Below are 21,760 nucleotides of genomic sequence, written 5' to 3'. Positions count from 1 at the left end.
TTGCGATTTTTCTCTGATATTTTTCTTAAGGAGTGAAATAACAGTTGGAATGCTAACTAAGTTAACTTAGTCTGCGAAATTCCTGACAAGTTGCTTCTATGCATTTCGTTTGCATACTTTAACATAAATAAACTTTAATGAAGCCAGAAAGTAACTGTTACAATTGTTACTAAATATATAAAGCTTTTTAAAGATTTCTACTTGAATAAAAACTGACAAATATTATTTAATATAAATTTAAGCTAATAATATAATGGTGTGTTGTTAGGCATACACTTTAGTGGTTTGCGAATTTTAAATAATTTAGTTTCTGAACAGATTTTTAGACACATGGCCAACGCGACTGTGTTCCATGAAGACCACCCTATCAGCTTAAGTTTTCACCTTTCCAATTTGGCAAATGTTATCTTCTCACAATCGCGCCGAATGTTTGTTTTTAACTAGTTTTAACAGTTGTAATAGGTTCATCTTGACCATTGTTTTGAAGTGCCCTTATCGTTAATTTTAAAGTTTTTAATTTCATTTGTTATATGGTTAATTCACTTTAAGTCTGGACTAGGATAGATAGTCCTCCTATCTTTTAAGGAAGCTTTAAATCCCAATGTGAGTTTCGTTACTTATTTGGCGAAATAGTCTCATTAATCAAACCATCTAATTTTGACGCAAGTTATCACTGGTATGGAAAAACCAAAAATCTATTCGGGTCAGAATGCTGATCATTTTGATATTACGTACATATCTATCAAGACTAGCTTTAGATGTTAAGTTTGGTCACGGTGCTGATGCCCGGACAAATGTCATTTAAACACTTGAGATAGCTGTTATTTGTAGTGATGCTTTGGGTATTCTGAGCAACCGTTAGATTAATCAAACTACTTTACTCGTTTCTATATATTGCTAAAGGAAAAACCAAAATTATACTCGAGAGTTTTTTGGTTAATCAAGTTCAAAGAAGGAGGGTCTAACAGGACCACACATAGGTACATATAAACCTATATTATATTCTAAAATATATTATATATCAGCATAATACAGTTGGAAGCCATATGCAATGCAACTCAGCTGCGATTGCTTGAAAAGGAGTTCACTCTGCTAGTTACAGTTATATTAAATACGAGTAAGAATTGACGAAGGAAGGACCACTTGTGGTTTCATAATCACTTCTGCTGCAGCTGTTAAGGTGGTCTCGTTAGGTGCAAATTTTTCAACCGACAAACTATTTCGCTATCCTCCTCAATTGAGTGCTTAGTTTTGTTTCTTTGGCGATTTTATTTCTGCATGGTTTTGTTACAATTTCCACTGGCTGCAATTTTCGATTTTCATGGAAATTCTTGCTGCAGACTCTTTTCGTTTTAATTAACCACTCTTGCTTGGCATCGTGATTTTCGCAGGAAGTTTAATTTTCGCTCTACTATTGCGAGAAAATGGAAATCATGGGTAAAATCGTGGAATCACAATAAGGCTGCGGATGAAAGCTTGCTTTCGATTTGAAACTACGAAGGTCGTGTGATATGTCAGTGAAGCTATAGTCTCTTAGAGCTTTCATTAACTTTCACCATAAGAACTTTTGAATAAATATTCAATTTTAAGAGCCTTGTTAACAAAGAAAACATTTTAACACCAATTTCTAGAACCAGTTTAATTTGACAAGTCTAATATATTGAATACTTTACAGAATTTCTTATTTAATACAACTAGAACTAACCGTTTTTAAAAGATCTTTAGCTTGATTTGGTGGGTGACTCTAAATGGCAACAAAATGCTGTATTAGTCTGTTGTGAATAATATATTCGAAGGTTATAGCGTTGGATAATAACTCATGCCGAATTGCGTGAAAATAATTTCTTAAATAAAAAAGTTTCGAATACTGAGACCAAAATGTAATTGTAACCCTTTCCAAGTTGAGCCTACCTTCCTGGTATATACGAAATTGTGAGCAAAAATATGTCACATTCAATGTTTTCGTAATCATAATGACTCAGCTAGTTGAAAACATACTTTCCGAAACGCGATGAACAAAACTAAAATGCAATAATAAAAAATTAAATCAAAAACAGCAATTTTAACAACGCTAGCAATATCAATAAAACAACATTAATCACATTAATTAATCTCGTTCAATATGCACCGTCATTTAGCTGCTTTACTACTAACTAACACTTATTTGTATGATGAAAACTTTAATTATGCTTTTCAGTAAATATCGCAAGTCGATTCATTTATGCATGTATGTGTGTGTGTGTATTTGTGCGCGTGTTTGTGTTCCTTCCGTTTTGCGTTTTTGCGCGTGCACACTTGATGACATTGGCGAGCTACTTTAGTCTCAACTTTCAAGCGTGTACAAGTATACTGTAAGTTGTCATGTAAGTACAAGTATGACAACAGCCATGCCATACCAGGCAGTAAAGTTGCCCCTCGAGTTGCGAATGCTTAGAACTCGAGATTCAAAACTTAAGATTGTTGCTTCTGATGTGGCGTCTTGCTTACTTTTTGCTTCGCTCTCGTTGCATTTTTAATAACCTCTCAAGTGCTGGTATGTTGTTATAGTGACAATTATTATTGTTGTTATATTAGTGAATTTTCCACATTCAACTCCCGCTCCATGTTCGGATCGCTCAGCAACATACTTGAGCACATATTTTCGGATCGTTCTTTGAACAACTTGTGCCTCTCTGATTTCCTTCGACTCGTTATCACATTTTACGGCTTTTGTGTTGAGGATTTTGTGGTTTTGCATTCTATTACTTTTTCCGATTACCGTTACTTTGCGCATCACTTTTATTCTTGTATATATGCCTTATATATAACGGCATTATTGTCTGCTCTTTTTCTTTATGCAAAGTCTCTTTAGTCTTTTATTTTATCTTGACTTTTCCTTGGTATTTTTATGACTTATATTAATTGCTAAATACTTTGTTCGTTTACGGTGCGTCTATCAGTTTTTGGTTCTATGGCGTTCCATTGAAGTTAGCGGTCTAATGTTCGCAGAGCACGGTAATATGCATTATACGAAATTGATTAAGAAATCCAAGTTAGTAGCTTATTGAAATCATTTTTGAGTGCAAGGAAAGTCAGTGGTGTTAATTTTCTTAAGCAAGTATTTTTGTTGTTTCTCGACAGTTTTGTGTTATGTAGCTAATTAAAATTGTTGTTCGAAATTATTGCTGTTTATTCTTGTTTACTTTTATATCGACTGTTACAAATACAATACTTAGTATGTTTTATTTAGAGAACATTTAGTTGCAATATTATTGAGTGTGATGCCTTAAAAGTGAGTCATATAGCGAATTAATATAACCTATGTGTATTGTCTAGGATTTTATTTGAAATTTCTATATTTGAATATTAGTTCTCTTCATACGCGCATCTGTTTTTTAACAGGTGATGTTTTTTTGCTGACGCTCTTAAAATTAAACATACGTTAAATTTTTTATCTAATACCACTCTCAAAACAGATTATTTTAAAACAATATACGTTTTTTATGTTTGCTTGTTCAGGTATATTAATATAATGTTAAAAATTTTGGGGCCTAAAGCATTCCTTTAAAAGTTATACACAGCTGAACTTATACATTAAACGTTCGGAGCCTTCATATGAGTACAAGTGTCTGCTAAATTGTGTGTTGCTTATACGACATGGTGTACGAAAGCAGAATAATATTTTCAAGTACTTGCAGAGGTAAGAAGTTTCATATAAATTTAGAGGTTTCCATAGCCTCGTCCACGCATTGAACTTAAGTCATAAGATTGCTGTATCACGATCACAATTAAATTTGGTGTTCATGAAGTTATTCGTTAAGTAGTTGTAGCATCTTTATTTATTGTTGATATCATAGCTTTAGAAAAAAGTACAGGAATTGTGCCGAGTTGACTTGTTTTGGTCGGTTTCAAATTCGAGTACGATGCGGTTAGTTAGAGTTAAGTAGTTAAGAAATAAATCAGTTCGTTGATTACTCCTTTACTCGTACATCTGAAAGTTCGATTAGCATTATTGATGCCTTGAGGAATAACTCTCTACCAAGAGAGAAACAGTGTTAGAGAATTACACAGTTTATTAGCTATGTTCAACTAAAATCCTGTATAGTTAGTAACTGATAAAGATGACTGACAAAAAAATAAGGCAATATTCAACTATTTATCGACCATATGTTTCATTACCAAATTCAGAAATATACCAAAATTTTAGTTTAAGCATCAAATTGGTAACCAGATATGGAAATTATGTCAACAAATAATGGCTAATCCTAGAAATAAAAGTAAGACTTTACATAATCTAACTATTATCGATTAGAAAAGTATGTACGAAAATATATATATAATATACGTGCTAAACAATACTTTAGCAAAACTGTTTCCCCTTTGGTTTACCACAAAGTTTGCTCCTAAATAGTTGGCATATTTGTTTTCCATATAATGATTAAGTTGCAGTGTGCAAGCATGGGCATACAAGTACACAAACACACTTACACATGTTTGTAAACATATGCTCATACACTAGTTTCCTGCAACATTTCTGCTTTCACTTTCATTTGCTCACACACACTCATACTACTCATTTAATATACCTTTTGTTTTTGATTTTTCTTGTTTGCACCGCTCTGCAGCATTTTAGAATTAACGTCATCACCCTTGTGACATTCACCTTTCAACTTCTTCATTCACGTCTTCACCTTCACATCAGCCTTCAGCTGTAACATTTCCTTTCAGAGGAAGCCGTTCATGCCACATTACCACAAACTGGTGCTCTGCAACCACCTTAAACACCGAGGTACATTTTGTACTGTGTTCTTACGTTCGGTGCACTCACTTTACTTGTATTTAAAGTTTTCCATTTGCCATATAGTAAACCAATTATTTCCGATAAATTTGTTTACACTGTGAGAAATTATTGCTCAGATCTTGATGATTTTTGAGTCTTGAAGTCTTAACAGAAAAATGTGATCTGTATTTATTGAAACTTCAGAATAGAAATATACTGTTACTTAAATTTTATACCAGAAGAAGTCATATGTTAATTAGTTACCGGTGGGATTATTCGTTATACAGAACGGCATAACATGTTACATAGCTGTTTATTTTAATACCTGCACCATACTTGTAATAAGATTCCCCAAACCGACATTAAAAACTACTTTGTTTGAATTTGTTCGGTGATCTAATTTTAAATACCAGTGCTCAGATTAACTTTCTTTGGACGGCAGTCAAGTCTTCAACAGTATTTCACGAAAATTTATGTCATGAAAAATTTAATATTAAATAATAAAACAATTAAGAAATAAGATGCATTACCCAGCATAAAAACTGGGAATCATTAAATTTGCCTCTCGCTTTGTTTTTTGAAATTTGTATTGATTTATCGATTTATGATTATAATTGATTTTTTGTTACTCTCTAGTATGTAAAAATTTTAAATGAATTGATTCTAAAAATTAAAAAATTGCAAAAAACAGTCGATGTTGATTTCTTCACTTTTACTATTCATCAATTAATGTTAATAGCAAATCAATCACAAGAGCAGAGAATGCCAAAGAATATTGAATTACGTTCTCTGGTTATTGTTTTATTATTTTTAATAACACAAAATTGCAAAACCATATGTATTCATTTTAAAAAATATCATTTGTTGTATGGATGTTGAGGGCAAATACAGGTTGGTTGAAAAGTTTCTGCCCTCAAATGAACAAATACTATTTTTGGTACGAAATAAATAATTTTATTCAATATAATTTCTCTTAACTTCAATACACTTATTCCAATGATCCTCTAATAATTTTATGCTACCCCTATAATGACTTTCCGGAAGCTCTGCAAAATACCCATCTACGGCTGTAAAAGCTTCTTCGTTCGACGAAAAACGCTTTCCACGAAGGAATTGTTTCAGGTTAATGAAGAGGTAGTAGTCGCTGGGAGCCAACTATGGTGAACACGGTGAATGCTCAAGCAATTCGTATTTTAATTCGTTGAATTTTGTCATTGTTAAAACACCTTTGTGAGCAAGCGCATTATCTTGATGAAAAATTATTTTTGTGTGCTGTAAACCAAGCCTTTTCCCACGAATTTTTTCATCTAGCTGATCCAAAAAGCTGCAATAATATTCAGAGTTGATTGTTTTACGTTTCTGCAGATAAGCAGTCAACAAAATTCCTTTTGCAAACCTGATGGTATAACCTTCTTTGCTGATCGTTGTGACTGCAGCTGTTTTGGAGCTGAACAACAAGCTTCAGGTCACTGTAAACGTTCTTGTTTTAATTTAGGATTATGGTGGTAGATTCAAGTCTCATCCATAGTTATAGAACGACACAAGAGATCTGTTGTTTTCTGGTTAAAATGCTCCAAATTGTGCTGAGAAATTTGGTTTCGATCCAGTTTTTGTTGAATTAAAACTTGAATCTTCACTAACAATATTATGAACTTGCTCAATGACTTCTGATGTGGTTGCGGTTTTTGATCGTTCTTCGCGTGGATCGTCTTAAAAATCTAATCACTGCGCAATATAAAATGTTTTGAACAACTTGAGATAAAAGAAATTTGGAGCTGGAAGTGCTATTCATTTTGTTCAAAAATAATTTAAAGCATACATTTTGAAATATTGTGCGAGACTTCATTATTAAACAAGTAAAAAGGGCTAAGTGTGGACGTAACATAACCGAACATGTATTACTCTCGTAATGATCAAAGCTGGGGAAATACCTTCATTTGGTATATTATTAAATTTTTAAGTGGTTGTGGTCCGATTTCGCACCGTGAAATAGAAATGGCAGGGTAATGTTAAGTCCCGAATTTGGTTGAAATTGGTAAAGCAGGCCTTGAGATATGGCGTTTCAACTAAAAACTCGCGATGCCACTCTCACTGTCCAATTCTGATACCGGCTCCTATGAAGCTCAAACCCAGTATGGGTGTAAAATGTAATGTTTCTCACGCATTTATTTAGTAAGTTATCGCACTTTTTGCAGTTTTTAACTAAACCGTTATATGTGGAGTCGGCGTCGTGTTTTTTTTTATCCATTTCTATACCGAAAATATTTGTCCTGAGAAGCTTTGTTGATTTGTGAGATATATGTATACATTAAACCTATTAATGAGCGGGCCACACTCACTTTTCCAAAATATTTCACGCCACAGATGCCCCTATATACGCCATAGAGCCTATAGTGTACGAAATAAAAGTTTTTTAACACATTGTGGAGCTTAGTTATGGAATTTTGTAGGCGGGGCCCTTGTGTGCCAAGGAACATGTATACCAAGTTATACGATAAACGATATCTTAAATTATATATACTTACATAACCCGTTTAGTTTAAGGTGGTAAGAACAGCCATTAGGTAAACAAAACTATTCTACTCTTTTTTGCAACATGTTGGAACAGTATAAAAAGATTTTTTTCTGAGTATTTTAACGCACCAATTTGAATTCTGCAATGGTAGTTTTAGATGTACACACATATATACATATCAGTTTACATATGGTACATATATATATCTACATAAAATATTCAGAACACTACATATGTGCGCTATATGCACGAGTAAACTCGTGCGTGTGCTCGAAGTTTGCGAAATTAATTAAAAAGGTACCAGTGCAATTGCAGTTGGAGTGGCAAAAACAAATGGCAAAGACAATGTTAACAACCGCAAAGAAATTGCAAAGCAAAAACAATAATTTTGTTGTGGTTTGAGTGAAACCTACAAAAAATGCTGCAAAGAAAACAAGCAACAACAAAAGAAAAAGAGAAATAACAAAGCAAAAACAACAATGGCAGCGTTAATAGGAAAAGGGTGATATTGTCTGTAGGCGTTTGAATTTGTATTCGCTGGTAGCTTAACAGTTTACATAATGATTCCACAAAGCTTTTAATGACATGAATTTGGTGCCTACACGTTCGATCACACGTTATTTTCAGCAATTGTTTGGCAGAGATTCTTCTCAACAATATCATATTGCGCTGAGAAATCTATAAACTACTTTGTATTTTTCGAGGAAGTAAATATATACTTCCACCTGCTTTAACTATATATAATATTATATAATATATAAACTTATAATAGCCGTCATCGATTCGCAAAATTTTCACTCGCTCTCTTTTATAAAAAAAAAAAAAATTACATATAATTTATATACCATTATAATATATATTTATAAAAATAGCGAGCCAAATTTAATACAAAATAGCACCAGGATACCCCATTAAAATGGTATAACCGCATATTTTAATGTTACCAATTTGTGTTTATAGATTTTAGACCACTTTACGCTTGTAAAATTAACACCAGAGATGAGAATAGGATTCTTTTTATTGATTTTAAAAACTTCAAACCTGAAATAAACTGTAATTGCTTATAGAAAATCTAAGGTATGGCGCAGCTCGACACCAAGTGATTACTGAATAGCTTGTGCAAAAAGAAGTACTTCTCCATTCAATAAAGAAATTGTGCTTGGGTCAGAAGACATTAGATGACTGCACCGTAAGTGCTCCGATTCGCCACTCTCAGTCAGTTTGTATGGCAGCTATATGCTATGGTCACCCGATCTGAAAACCGTTCACATTTAGTGATGAGATCTTTTTGGGTGTTACAAACTTGGTGGAAAACTTAATATACCCTGCTCAGGGTATAAATGTGTTAAAGATTTATATGATTTATTTATATCACAGTAGTGGTAAAAGAGCTTAGCTTTGTAACGGTCACTTTAAACTGATATTAAAACAAACCCTTTTAAGATTGGAATAGTGGTATAGAATTAATCAAATTAAGAAGAGTTGTTTCAGAAATAAACATTTAAGCCATTGTCATCTGATGAAAACTTATACATACTTATGTAGTATACACGATATTCATACATATGCTCTACTATAGCACATTATTCTACAATACATTCTTCTTCATAAGATATTTATTGCATGTCTTCTAATTAAACACCTACAAACTAAGTTAAGATACAATGGATGCAAGGGTGCAAGTCTATGCATAAACAGCCTCCAAAAACTTGGTTTTCGTTTAGAAACTCATGAAGTAGTTGTTAACATTATTTATTCATATTTCCGAGATTTTTAGTATACCTCGATGTACACATATATAGAGTATATAAACTTGTATATAGAAATATATATGCGCGTATATGTTCACCTCCAGGTTAATTTTCACTCTGATTATGTTGACACAATTTGCTCTCTGTTTACAATAAAGAGTTTTGCCACTGCTCAGTCTCATTCTCAATCTTCAACTCAACTTAACTTAAACAAAAGGTAACCTTCTGAGATTGTTGGCTGGTGGCATTAAGTCCTACAGTCTAGGCAGTTTCTGCATTTCTTAAGCAAATATACAAGCGCCAAGTATTGGTTTCATATCTGCATTAGGTATTTATTCCACTAAAAAAAGGAACGATTTGTATAGCAGCTAACAGGTAAAGTTCTAAATAAACTTTTCTTGGTAAGGTCTTTGTAAATACATATGTATGTCAGCATACCTACATATAAGAACACCACTTCAATCATAGGTGAGCACGTGCGTATTCAGCCTCTAATTGCACCGTACTCACTCCCATTGCTGTTATTACTGTTGTTCACATATGTTTTGTATGTTTTTTTGAAAAGCAAGCCGCAGAAGCACGCGATAATGTGCGTCGGAAAAACCACACCGATTTCAGCTGCTTCACGGGTTTTGAGTTCTCGCCTTTCGTTAGCGCCCCACACATGCTTGTTTTCTTATTTATATTTATTTTTATAACAATGTTATTATTGGTGCTCTATGTGGTCTATCATTTATTTCGAAGCTAAGCAAACATACACACGCACATAGCTTTTATGTTGTGCGTAAAAATGTGTGTGTTTACGCAAATACTTATTCTAGTCCATATAATAATAGAGTAATCAAATGATTATTTGCATGTTGTTAAACCTATATTGCCCGCATATGGGCTTGGAAAAATTGAGCATTATTCAGCACTTAATAAATTGCTAATACGATAATAAAGCTTAACTCCTCAACTCGTTTAAAGCAAATTTATTCGCACGCAATTTTTAATGCTTACTCGCTCGCATGTCAAATGAAGTGTATGTAGATGCGGTGGTAGCGCAGTGGAATGAACAAACTAATTCTACGAAATAACGAAATTTTTGGAATTGCACTGTCTAGGATTGTAAGGCGGATAGTTCCCAGAAGAGCTTTTGGTTTTATTATATAATTTTTGCTCAAAAATTAGTGCTATTCTTCCTATTGTATTAATAACTTACTTCATTGTTTCAATACCCGGTCGTTGAAGAGAAAATTGAGTGACACGGCAATATAAAATTTAATTGATGAATAATCTCGTTCTAAGCTGGTTTAAAAATCTAATCTAAGGTGATTATCAGCTGTCAAATGTGTTGTATTTGTTTTCTTCTTGGTAAAGATATTATCATTTAAATATTAATAAAAACGTTGAAACCAATAAAAAAAAAAAAGAATACGTTTTAAAGATATGGAAGAAAAAAAAATACGATTGTATACTTAATTGCGCAGATTGCTGCCAGAAATAAAAAGTTGGCAGATATCAATAGCTCTATTTCTATGTAAGTTTTATTTATTTTATCAGTTAAATTTGTCATTTTTCAGTTCATTTTTACTTATTTTATTATTTACAGTAATTCAATTTTATCACAACAGCGAAACAAAATGAATTCATTAAGAAAAAGATAATTCATTAACAAAACAAAGTACTTAAACTAAAAAACTTAAAACTTTGTTATCATAACAAAATGCTAATATTAATTTTTATATAATTAATTATTTTATCAGGAAGAAGTTGAACTTCTCTTGGACTTGAGAGAAGAAAAATTGCCGTAGCTGCGTAGTGTTAATCGCAAATCGCAAATCGCAAATCATGTTTTTAAGGATATGTCGGTGAAAAAAGCTACAAAAGACTATATATGTATATCCCGAAAATGAAATTCGTGATTACATTCTTTGCTTAAAGGCTTCCAGACAATTTTCGGGGATAGCATTTCTTTCTCTTTCAATTAACAGGGCCTCACTGCCATCCTCTTTAATTGCTTCAATTTCTGTCGCTATTCTCCTACTTGCCGCCCGAAATTCCTTCAAAAACTCATTTTGAATGTTCACTGATACATTTATTTTTTTCGTTTTCTTTGCAGGTTCCTCGTCTGCATCCTTTTGAAGCGGCAATTCTTCGTGGGAATCTAATCCAATCAGCGAAGAGCCATGATTCATAATCTTCTACAACTTCGTGAATTGTAATAGTTTAGTTTATAAAAATAAATACAAACTTTTCAACTTTCTGTTTTCTTTTACTAACTTGCTCTCTCCTCCTCCAAGGTTTCCAAATTAAAGCTTTTATAGCTGCTGAGAATACAATTTATTTTCCTATAGTATTCCCAAGTCGACGGGCTGCCACCAGAGGGACCAACTGTTTTCTAATAATAAAATTTAATTGATGAATTCTATGGTGATTTTTTTGGACTATTAAAAAATATTTTTTAAGTAGATTTAAAATTAAAATTTGAATTTCGGTTGTACGGATGCAATATTTTCCATCACAAGTTTGTATGGCAGCTACATATATGCAACAATTTTTTATTACATTATTGCCTTAGGCAACAATCCACGCCAAATTCGGTGAAGATACAAGTATCTTGTAAAATGAAAAAGTTTTTTCGATATCTGAAAAACTGAAGGACTAGGTTGCATGTATACAGACAGACAGACATGGCTAAGTCGACTCAGCCCAATATGCTGATCATTTATACATATTTTTAGTTTAGCTTAGTTTTAAAAAAAAGTTATCAAAACGAATATTAAAAGTTGTATTGTTGTAAGAATGTAATGTTGCTCAATTTATTAAATATCTGAACCAGTTTTAGTTCGAAAGAAGTCTCTTTTTCTTATGATTTTACTACTGTGGAAAATTCTTTTAATTTTTTTGCAAGAATGTATATACTTGTATCAAAAAACCGTAATTATTTGCTAACAGTATGAAAAGTTCAGTACCTTGAAGCTTTTTAGATATATATAATATTAATGCTCAACGAGAGAACCTATACTTAAGAACGTAATATTTTAATATGTAACATAAAATCTGTTTATAAACTGTATTTCTATCACAAATGCTTGGAAATAGTTTCGTTAAGTAATCTGTACTCTGATATTTCTCATACGTCATGACAGCGCTTTAATAGCACATGGATAAGTCAAGCTTTTTTTATATTAGTAAAGTCTCGCGTTTGTGCACAGAAAATAATTGCTTAGCACAAAAAACAAACAAAACAATCACATTTAATATATAAAACGAAGAAAGAAGAAATGCGTTGCAACAAGCAACTTACAAGTATAAAAGTTGCAAGCATGACTCAAGCGACGACATGCCTACAGCAAGCGTGACTGTTGCTCATTGTATGCAAACACAAATGCAAGAAAAAAAATAAAACAACAAATATTTATATTCTGGTTTATACACTCGAACGACGGCAACAATAACTGAAAACAGAATAACTGTTAATGAGGCACTCACCTGTGCGCTTAACGGAACTGAAATCGAAACAAAAGTATATAGAAATAAGGCAAAAGATAAATATGTAGCAAATGCAGTAAAGTAAAGAGTATGTATGATAGACGGCATGGCAAAGTGACAAGGCAACAGACAGCAGATCGCCTCAGTAAGTAAAGGCACTGAAGATGACCTGCCGTCAGAGTAAGGAATGGGTCTATTACGAACAATTTCAGAGAATATAAAAGTTATTTAAGAATTGCTGTCATTGATAAGCAAACGAAGGTAGAATTTAATGCCGCATGAACATGCTATATGTGCGTAACGGTTGTTGTATGATGTGGGAAATATTATATTTAAATGAAGTAACTTTCATCTATCATGGATTCATAAACACCAATTTTCCATTTTTAATCGTGTTTCAAGTAATTGTTAATGTATGCTGTCTTAATATCCGACGAAGGTGTCTTAAAGTGGACTAACTGTTCATTGGTTCACTTGTAGGTGTCCAAGGGAATCCAACTTTGTATGAAATTGCTTCAAAATTTTCCTCTCGTTATCCCTATTACATTTATACAGTATTGAATTAAATTATTAATATAATATGCATCGCCTTTCTTTGAAATATGTTTTCCCATTATTTGGTTTGTTTTTCACTTTTCAGCTTCTGCAATTTTAAAATTCCTCGAATATTCGGCCTCCGTGAAATCACCACCAAATGTCCGATTTGACTAACAGTCTGATTTATAAGTACGAGTTTCAATGAAATACCCACTCGTAAGGCGGATATCAGTTTATTCTTTACAAGGCCAGTAAGTGAATTTATACCAGATTATCCTTTTTCAACCGAATATTTTTCACACATTTTTTTCATCCTAGTAATGCTCCGATTCCACCAATATGATATAACACTTTACACAAAGTGAAAAAAAAATAAAAGATATATCCTGATAATTTTGATATACTTCACTCTATATATTAGATATTAATAAGAACCGTTAAGTGAACAAAGGTATTGAACTCATGGAAAAACGTTGGAAGAGTATAAAATCAACAGTACAAAAATTGTAGGAGAGAGAAAGCACATAGTTCGAGAGATCACCATTACTTATTGACCTTGAGATGTGAAAAATATTTAGAGATAACTGAAAAAAAAAACGAAAGCTCAAAAGAGGTGATTTACTCCTTTGTCACAGTCAAATTGAAAGAATTCTCCAAAAAATAACAAAGTCGACATAAAAATAAAAAAACTAATTTTCTCCAAACAATAACAAAGTCGACAAAAAAAAAAATTCATTAACACAAAAACACGCTCAATCACAAACTCTTATCGCGCGCACATGCTGCTTCGGCACGTTTGCGCCAACCGCAGGCTATAACCAACTCCCGCCATTCCACACAGCTGACTCAAATGAGAACAAAAACTGTGGAACATTATATCTGAAGTGGTTGTTGCAGGCTGCACAAAATCGAGCGAGTAAGAAAAAATTCATTAAAGCGAATGACACATACTTTGTTTGGACTTATGCAAACAATGCCACACGCTAAAAACCAGAAACATTTGCATAACAACAATTACACGGCATACAAACGTTGTCACTCATGAGGTTTAGAACCCTAAAAAAGCAAAAAGCATGTTTACTTTTGATCTAACAACGTTGAACCCATCAATCTCGACTGTGGCATCAATAACAGCGGAAAGGCGAACAGCATTGGTTAGCTATTTTGACTAGCAATGGCGGAACTAACCGCCAAATGGATCTGAACCGTGGCAGCTGTTGTACTCATGTGAAGTCATGAATTCGAAAAAAAATACTGTGAAAATATGTATCAGCTACAACCATTTCCGGAGACGGGTAGAAAAAAGTACGTTAAGTAGGTGAAATGGGAGAGATGAAGTACTCTACACTTTTTTTTTATTCGATCAGATTAAAAATGGGCCCGAAGTAAAATTTGAAATTATAGCAACTGTTTTCAATAATGGTCTTCCCGGAATTCAAAGTTTAATTGCGAAGAAACTGCCTTTCACAAAATTGTTCAGTTCTTAGAAAGATTTTGGACCGGAACTCGCGGAATTAAAGGTTTGTATCTATTTTAAAAAAATTTTGTATTTTTGTGTAAGTGATTATTGACAATTATTTGGGATAAAGAAGGCAGAAGACAATGAGTTTTATAGCACTAAATTCCCATTAAAACTATTTTTTAGTTTTTTTCTGATGATTTTTTGGTATACTATAATCTTATGCTTGTTTAATTTAGGGTAAAAATCAGCCCTTTCGAAATTGAAACAAAAAAATATCTAGAACGAATATAATTGTGACCTTTACTAACAACTAATTTAGTTCATTACATAATTTTTTTTTAAAATCTATAAAAATTATTAAAGTATTTATAATCAAATAAAACCCAGTATTTGAAAAATATTGCTACTTATAAAACCTAATATAATAAATAAACACCTCATTTACTGTAGTGCTTTGCGTAAATTTACAAAAGAACCAAATTTCTTCCATAAAAAAAATAACGGCATATTTCCAACGCCTAATGGTGTGTATTTGGCGTCACCCTTTATTGGACTTGTTCGTGTTAATATACAAAGATATATATGCAATATTATAATATAGCCGCCATATGTGCTTTGTCATACGTTTTAACATGTTATAAATCTGCACGCATGTGTCTCTGTGAAATAACACAAAATTTATTGTATATAAGTACAACCACATTGTAGTCCTATTTATGTAATGAACGTGGCTATCACAATACACTGATTGTGCCTCACTTTCGGTTAGCCGCAGCTCCACTTTATCCTAATTTTTTGGGGTTTCCATATATTAATTACGCCACTCATTGACTGCGCTTTTGGCTTATCATCGCTTTTTATTAAAGCGCGCGTAAACAACGAAAGTGTGTATGTATGTGTTTGTACATATTCATGCGAATGACCACACTTGAAGCATTGCTCGGCTATGTAAGCCGAATTCAACAACACACTCACCACCCACAAGCCTTTTTGGCTATGAACAGAAGCCAAATGAACCTCAAGCTGTCCGTATTGCAACCGAAATAGCAACAACACACTAACATTAACAACCAGCGGTATGTGTTGCGCATAAGCCAAAGCAAAGAAAAACATTTTTTTGCCACTTTTTTCCAGGTTTTTTCGCCTCTTTCATTACAATCTTTCGCTATTCTTGCTGCCTTTTTTCCAACGCAATACTCATATATGTGTAAATGACGTTTCTTTTTTGTTGCAAATGACAGCAGCATGTTGCAAAGTTTTATTTTCGTGCTTTTTTCTGCAATTTTTACTCCACTAACTCTAACGGTGTGTTGTTGGAATTTTTCCGCAAGACCTTAATGAATTCTTTCGCACTGATTGCAAACACTTTACTTGTGCGAATTCATTATATAAATTCGTTGGCGTTTCAACATATTTATCATACATACCTGACCGTACTTTAGTTGATATGATGTACTTACGTAAGTTTTGAACATTAATCAGGTTGTATATATGATATGCAAATGTATATAGATATATACATATATCTGCTTTGTCACATTAATGATTGGGCGATAAGTAAAATAGTCAGTCGTAAAAGAAAAGTGAAATTTTGAAAAAAGTAAATAGTAAAGTATCTGAAAATAAAAGAAACAATATGTTCACAAATAGAGCAAAAATTAAGAATAATGCAAACGAATCCTCACAAGAACTTGATTTTGATCAGCCAGTTTGTATGACAGCTATATGCTATAGAAATCTAATCTGAACATTCCCATCGGAGATTACACCGATGTCTTGATCCGTGCCAAATTTCGTGAAGATATCTCTTCAAATGAAAAGTTTTCCAAACAAGCACTTGATTCCGATTGTTCAGTTTTTATGGCAGCTATATGCTATAGTGGTCCGATTAGGATGCCTCCGACAAATAAGCAAATTCTTGGTAATTGGGTATGCCCGAATTTTTGCCTTGTGAACATCGAGAATTTTCGACAACTATTTTAGAAAAGGAAAAATCATTAAATGCTATTGTACCTATACCATTTTGGAAACGTTTGAAGTATGAAATAACTGTTAATTGAAGAGGATGTGCTGATTCATAAATAAATTTTTTTTTAGAATTGCTTCTGCCTCCACAGTATCCTCCAGATATGGCTCCCAGTGAGATTTTCAACAAAAGCCCTCCAGCTAATTACCTCTAGAATTGTTATTGAAAAAGTGGAAGATGATTGGCTAACATATTTAAAATATATGTATATATGTTTATATATCATAGTATATAGTTGGAACATAAAGCAATAATGAAGTGGAATCGTGGTAGAACAGACCAGATCTCCCGTTTTGTACTTTTTCGCTTCATCCTAATTGGTAAGAGCAGGGTTGTTTCCGTTTGTTTGGTTTCAAAAATTCAGCCAGCGAACGTTCAAATATTCGCGAACACATATCAGGCATATTTTCTTCTGCAGCATAGAGTAGAGTAGCACATGTGAGTATCTTTGTATCTAAGTTCATACACGGACATTTTTATATATTTTCTCACAACAGAGCGCATTACCATTTTTTGCTTTAGAGTTTCCACGTAATTCGCTTCGATGCTGTACAAATCGTGTGGAAAATTATATTTATGCAATTTTTTCCTGATTTGTAAGCCCTTTCAATTGACTTTTGCATAGTTTCTTTTCACCAAATCTTTATCTATGGAATTGCCAATTTCAATGCTTTTGGTTATTGCATAAATAAAGTTTTCGTGCGTTGAGGTCGAAGCCAATGTAAGAGAGCTCGATGGGGCTCTTGTTGAAAATATTTTTTTATTCAATTTAGAAAGTTGTGTCGAAAAAATAAATATATTATGTTATCTTCGAATTGGATGTTTCAATTCAATTATCTTCCTTTTTCGTAGTGAAATAAGGCTAGTACTAGTTATATATTTTAAGCACTGATTTTACCTCGTGCTCTCACTTTTTTGGCATACACAGTTGTTTTATTCACCTTAAGCTTGAGTTAAGTAATTAATGTTCATTGAATACAGTTTCAACCAGGGATATACGTGCCCTTTTTATATTAATATATCAATTGAGTTGGTAGCTTGTTTTCTTAGCAATAAGGCGAATAAAGCGACACAGACACAATAACAATGAAATTATTTGACAACACTTGTAATACCACAACTGTCAAACATGTATTGTTTGTATTGATTTTTTAACGCATTTTGACTTAACAATAATTTTTTTCTTTGCAATACGAATACGCTCACTTAGGGGAGAACAGGGCCATAATCGATACCTGGAATTAAGTCTGATGATTATAAAATATTCTTTCATTCAGAAAAATATTATGGACCAATCCTAAGCTTAAAAATTACAGGAAATGTCGCTTATAGGTGAAATTTGCTAAAAATCACATCTGCTTTCCAGATATTTGATAATTTTATTTAAAGGACTACTTATCATCCCAAAATCAAAAGGTGGGCAAAAACAGAAAAAAAGTCAGTATATTCGCTACGTGTGAACTAAAGGAAATTGTGTACCGATTTGTATTCATGTTTTCAGCCAAATTCTATTATTTTGTTATGCTCACACAATTTTATTAATCTATCTCCTTTTCAAGCGCTAAATACATAATAAAGTCAACTAAAGAGATGGAAATCAATATATTTGGTAACTGAAACCCAGAAAATATAGACTAATTATATCTATCTGTAATCCATCATCATATTACACTTAGCGAAAGAACGTACTGATCGGTATAAATGGTATAAACTTAACCGTTAAAACCGAAATTTTTATATGCGGTATATCAGGGCTAGCGGAAGATATCAAACGATTTCTGTGTGTTGAACAGTTAAAGTATTTAATGTTTACATTTTTCTAAAACATCTGGCTCAATCGGAATGGGAAACCATATTTCGAGCAGTCACGAAATCTATCAAATCATAATTCGATTTCCAACAATAAATTAAATTCGACTATTGCCAATGGTTCTGACTGACCCCAAAAACATCGAGGCTACAATACTTGTCGAATGCAAATTATTAGGAGAAGGATAAAGTGGAATCATCTATACACTTTCTTCGTAACTGTACATCTGTTGTCAGATCGTGTTTCAAGCATCTCAGTAGACATACTTTCGACGAACCTGGCGAAGTCATTGCGATAAATATTAGCCGCCTTAATAAATTTGAGGTAGACTTAAAACACTTCGTCGATCTTTATGGGTCTGATAATCAATATCTAATAGTTTTGAGAATAACAAAACACCATAAGTAGTTCCGCTGCTACGCTACTGAGAGAGCAAATTTCCACTTTATGATCAAACATTTCCTTTCACTATAATTTCGTGGACGTTATAAATAGAGTGCCGTACAGCAAGCTTTAAATAAACAACTCATTTAGTTTGGCCGTAGATCGCCAAGTGGGAATATGGCAAAAAAGTATTGAAAATACTTTTAATGGCAAATAGATACCAAAAAGATACTTGACAATGAAAATACGATCAGATACAAATAGAAAAGGCAAAGTACAGTTTGCTCGCTGAGTTTAATAAGTATTTACCTTGCTTTTTCATCTCAGAGGCCTTAAATCCCAAGCGATTGAAGATAGTTACACAAAACCGCATAATGTTTTCTAACAGAAGTTCAGTAGGATGTTTGGGATTTTTGAAATAAAGGCATTTTTAAAATTTTGCGTGAAAATATCACAATAAACCTCTTTGATAGCTTAAGGAAGTGCATTGAGGGTTTGGTATTATCCTTTCGGATAGTAATAGCATCCAATATTTTAAGGCAGTTTCTCTAAGGATTCCTCGTTTACGATCGTAACTAAAAGTTTCAATTGAATCCAGAACCGTTATGTGCAAATGGTTAGCGTGAGAAAACTCAATCATAAGAAATTTGCTATAACACAAAACCAAAATTGTATCTCAATATAATAAAAATACTTGTATAAAATATTGTAATGCAATGTTAGTTAAATTATATCATATTATCAAGATTACAAAGTAACAAATATATTGCAAGAAGGTATACAAATTGACAGAATCTATTGTAAATCACAATATTCAATTATCATAGCTCATATATGTAAAGCAATTAAATCAGCTTTTTTTGAAATATTAGAGTAAACAGTTAATAACGCTAATCTCATTATTTGAAACTTTTAAAAGCTTAGCTATTCGTTTCCGCAAGTCTTTTATGAAAACCTGAAAATCTTTAATCAACTCACAAATGTGTTAGCTGATTGAAAAAGGGTTTCACTCACCTGAGTAAATAATTTTAATTACCTTGTAAATTTATTCAACTTAATAAGGATACAATTTATTATGTTTGCCCAATAATAAACACCCACACACGCATACTCGTATATATACAGACAAACACTGTGAGTAAACCCTCAGTTTAAAATGCACAACACACCCAAAATATCCGCAATACCTTGCGCAATTATGCAAAACACCATCAACTTTTTGTGTGGAATCTAAATAAGATGGAGTAATATCGACTCAATACAATCATGTATGAGTTCAGTCTCGACAATCACTCAAACACAATTACGTATATACGCTACTGATGCGAATATAGGTATATACATATATACGAGTATCTAGGTAGTGTGTATGTAAAAGAACCTGTATAGAACAAAAATATATACCACACATACATATACCTATATACCCACTTCACTCCCTAAAGTGACACAATTACCACTCTTTCTGACTTCTATCCATCTTTCATCCTTATCTGTCATACTAAGCTGTCACATTTGCTATACTTTGTCAAATTGTGGATTTTGTGGTAATAATAAGAAAGTGACCATCCTTTCAAATAAAGCAGCTGTAAGGCACTACAAACAAAAGCCGGAAAAGGTACGAGTCAATAAACAAATTCGATGACATAAGCTTGAAGCGCGTATGCTCATTTTGTTTTTAGTTGTGCAGGTGTGGAAAGGGATATCAAGTGGTGTTTTGTGTTAAATTTGTGTGCTCGTTTGTGGTTTTCCGACAAATTTTTCAATCCTTATTAAAGTTAAACTATCTCTTTTTGTGTAGCACTTTGTTTAAGACCTTTAGAGTTTTTTTTCTTTAATTCTACTTATAAATTTAATTTAATTTTATTCATAAATTTCCTCTAACTTATGATTTTATATAATTTTTTGTTGAATAAAAGTGTTGCTTTAATGTTTTGTAAATCAAATTATTTTTAATGAAACTTATATATTTTTTTGATTGCTGAAAATATAGATGTTATTCAGTTTCTTTTTCTTGTGCTTCTATTTAAAATGGGAAACTTTTGGTTTCCACTCAAATTTGTTGGTCATTGTTGCCTTAAGACTCATGAAACAACGGCTGCTTTGTTAAACCGATTATACCTTTTTAATACTGTTGCATAATTTTGTTTTTATTTATCTTAAATTATAGGTCATATGTTTATATGGATCTAGTAGTGATCTAGCGATTTCCACAACGAAATAAGTTTTCCATTAAAATGTTGTGTTTCCAGTTAAATAATCACTCAAAAATCATTTTAAATGTTGTACAAGTCTTTTGGAGTATCTGCCTAATCGTCGATGCAAATTTTTGGATGACAAGAACTATTCAGTGAGCGAGATGAAAGTACGTTTACATATGAAAATAATCTCGTTCTAAGCTGGTTCAACGATCTAACCGTTTACAAAGCCAAAGGAGATTATCAGCTGTCAAATGTATTGAATTTATTTTCTTCTTGGTAAAGTTGTTATTTTTTAAATATTAATAAAAACGTTGAAACCAATAAAAAAAATTAAAAAAATACGTTTTAAAGATATGGAAGAAAAAAAAAAGACGATTGTATACTTAATTGCGCAGATTGCTGCCAGAAATAAAAAGTTGGCAGATATAAATAGCTCTATTTCTATGTAATTTTATTTATTTTATAAGTTCAATTTTTCGTTTACATTCAGTTCATTTTTAGTTATTTTATTATTTACAGTAAATCAATTTTATCACAACAGTGAAACAAAATGAATTCATTAACAAAAAAATAGTTCATTAACAAAACAAAGTACTTAAACTAAAAAACTTAAAACTTTGTAATCATAACAAAATGCTAATATTAAATTTTATATAATTAATTATTTTATCAGGAAGAAGTTGAACTTTTCTTGGACTTGAGAGAAGAAAAATTGCCGTAGCTGCGTGGTGTTAATCGCAAATCGCATGTTTTTAAAGATATGTCGGTGAAAAAAGTTACAAAAGACTATATATGTATATCCCGAAAATGAAATTCGTGATTACATGCTTTGCTTAAA

General features: G+C 32.3%; 1 long non-coding RNA gene across 1 annotated transcript in view; it reads left to right on the top strand.

The window, feature by feature from the left end:
- The window catches only part of LOC118679840 (uncharacterized), a 51,725-nt gene extending 30,814 nt beyond the window's left edge, over positions 1-20,911 (top strand). The window contains exons 3-6 of the long non-coding RNA XR_011394961.1: positions 11,130-13,290; positions 13,358-14,344; positions 14,407-14,559; positions 20,892-20,911. This is a non-coding gene — a long non-coding RNA (uncharacterized lncRNA). The remainder of the gene's footprint in view (positions 1-11,129; positions 13,291-13,357; positions 14,345-14,406; positions 14,560-20,891) is intronic.
- Positions 20,912-21,760: the final 849 nt, after the last annotated feature.

Source organism: Bactrocera oleae, chromosome 2, assembly GCF_042242935.1.
Source record: "Bactrocera oleae isolate idBacOlea1 chromosome 2, idBacOlea1, whole genome shotgun sequence".
NCBI classification, from domain to species: Eukaryota; Metazoa; Arthropoda; class Insecta; order Diptera; family Tephritidae; genus Bactrocera; species Bactrocera oleae.
The sequence above is the reverse complement of the archived record's forward strand: the minus strand, read 5'-3'. Positions and strand labels throughout refer to the sequence as shown.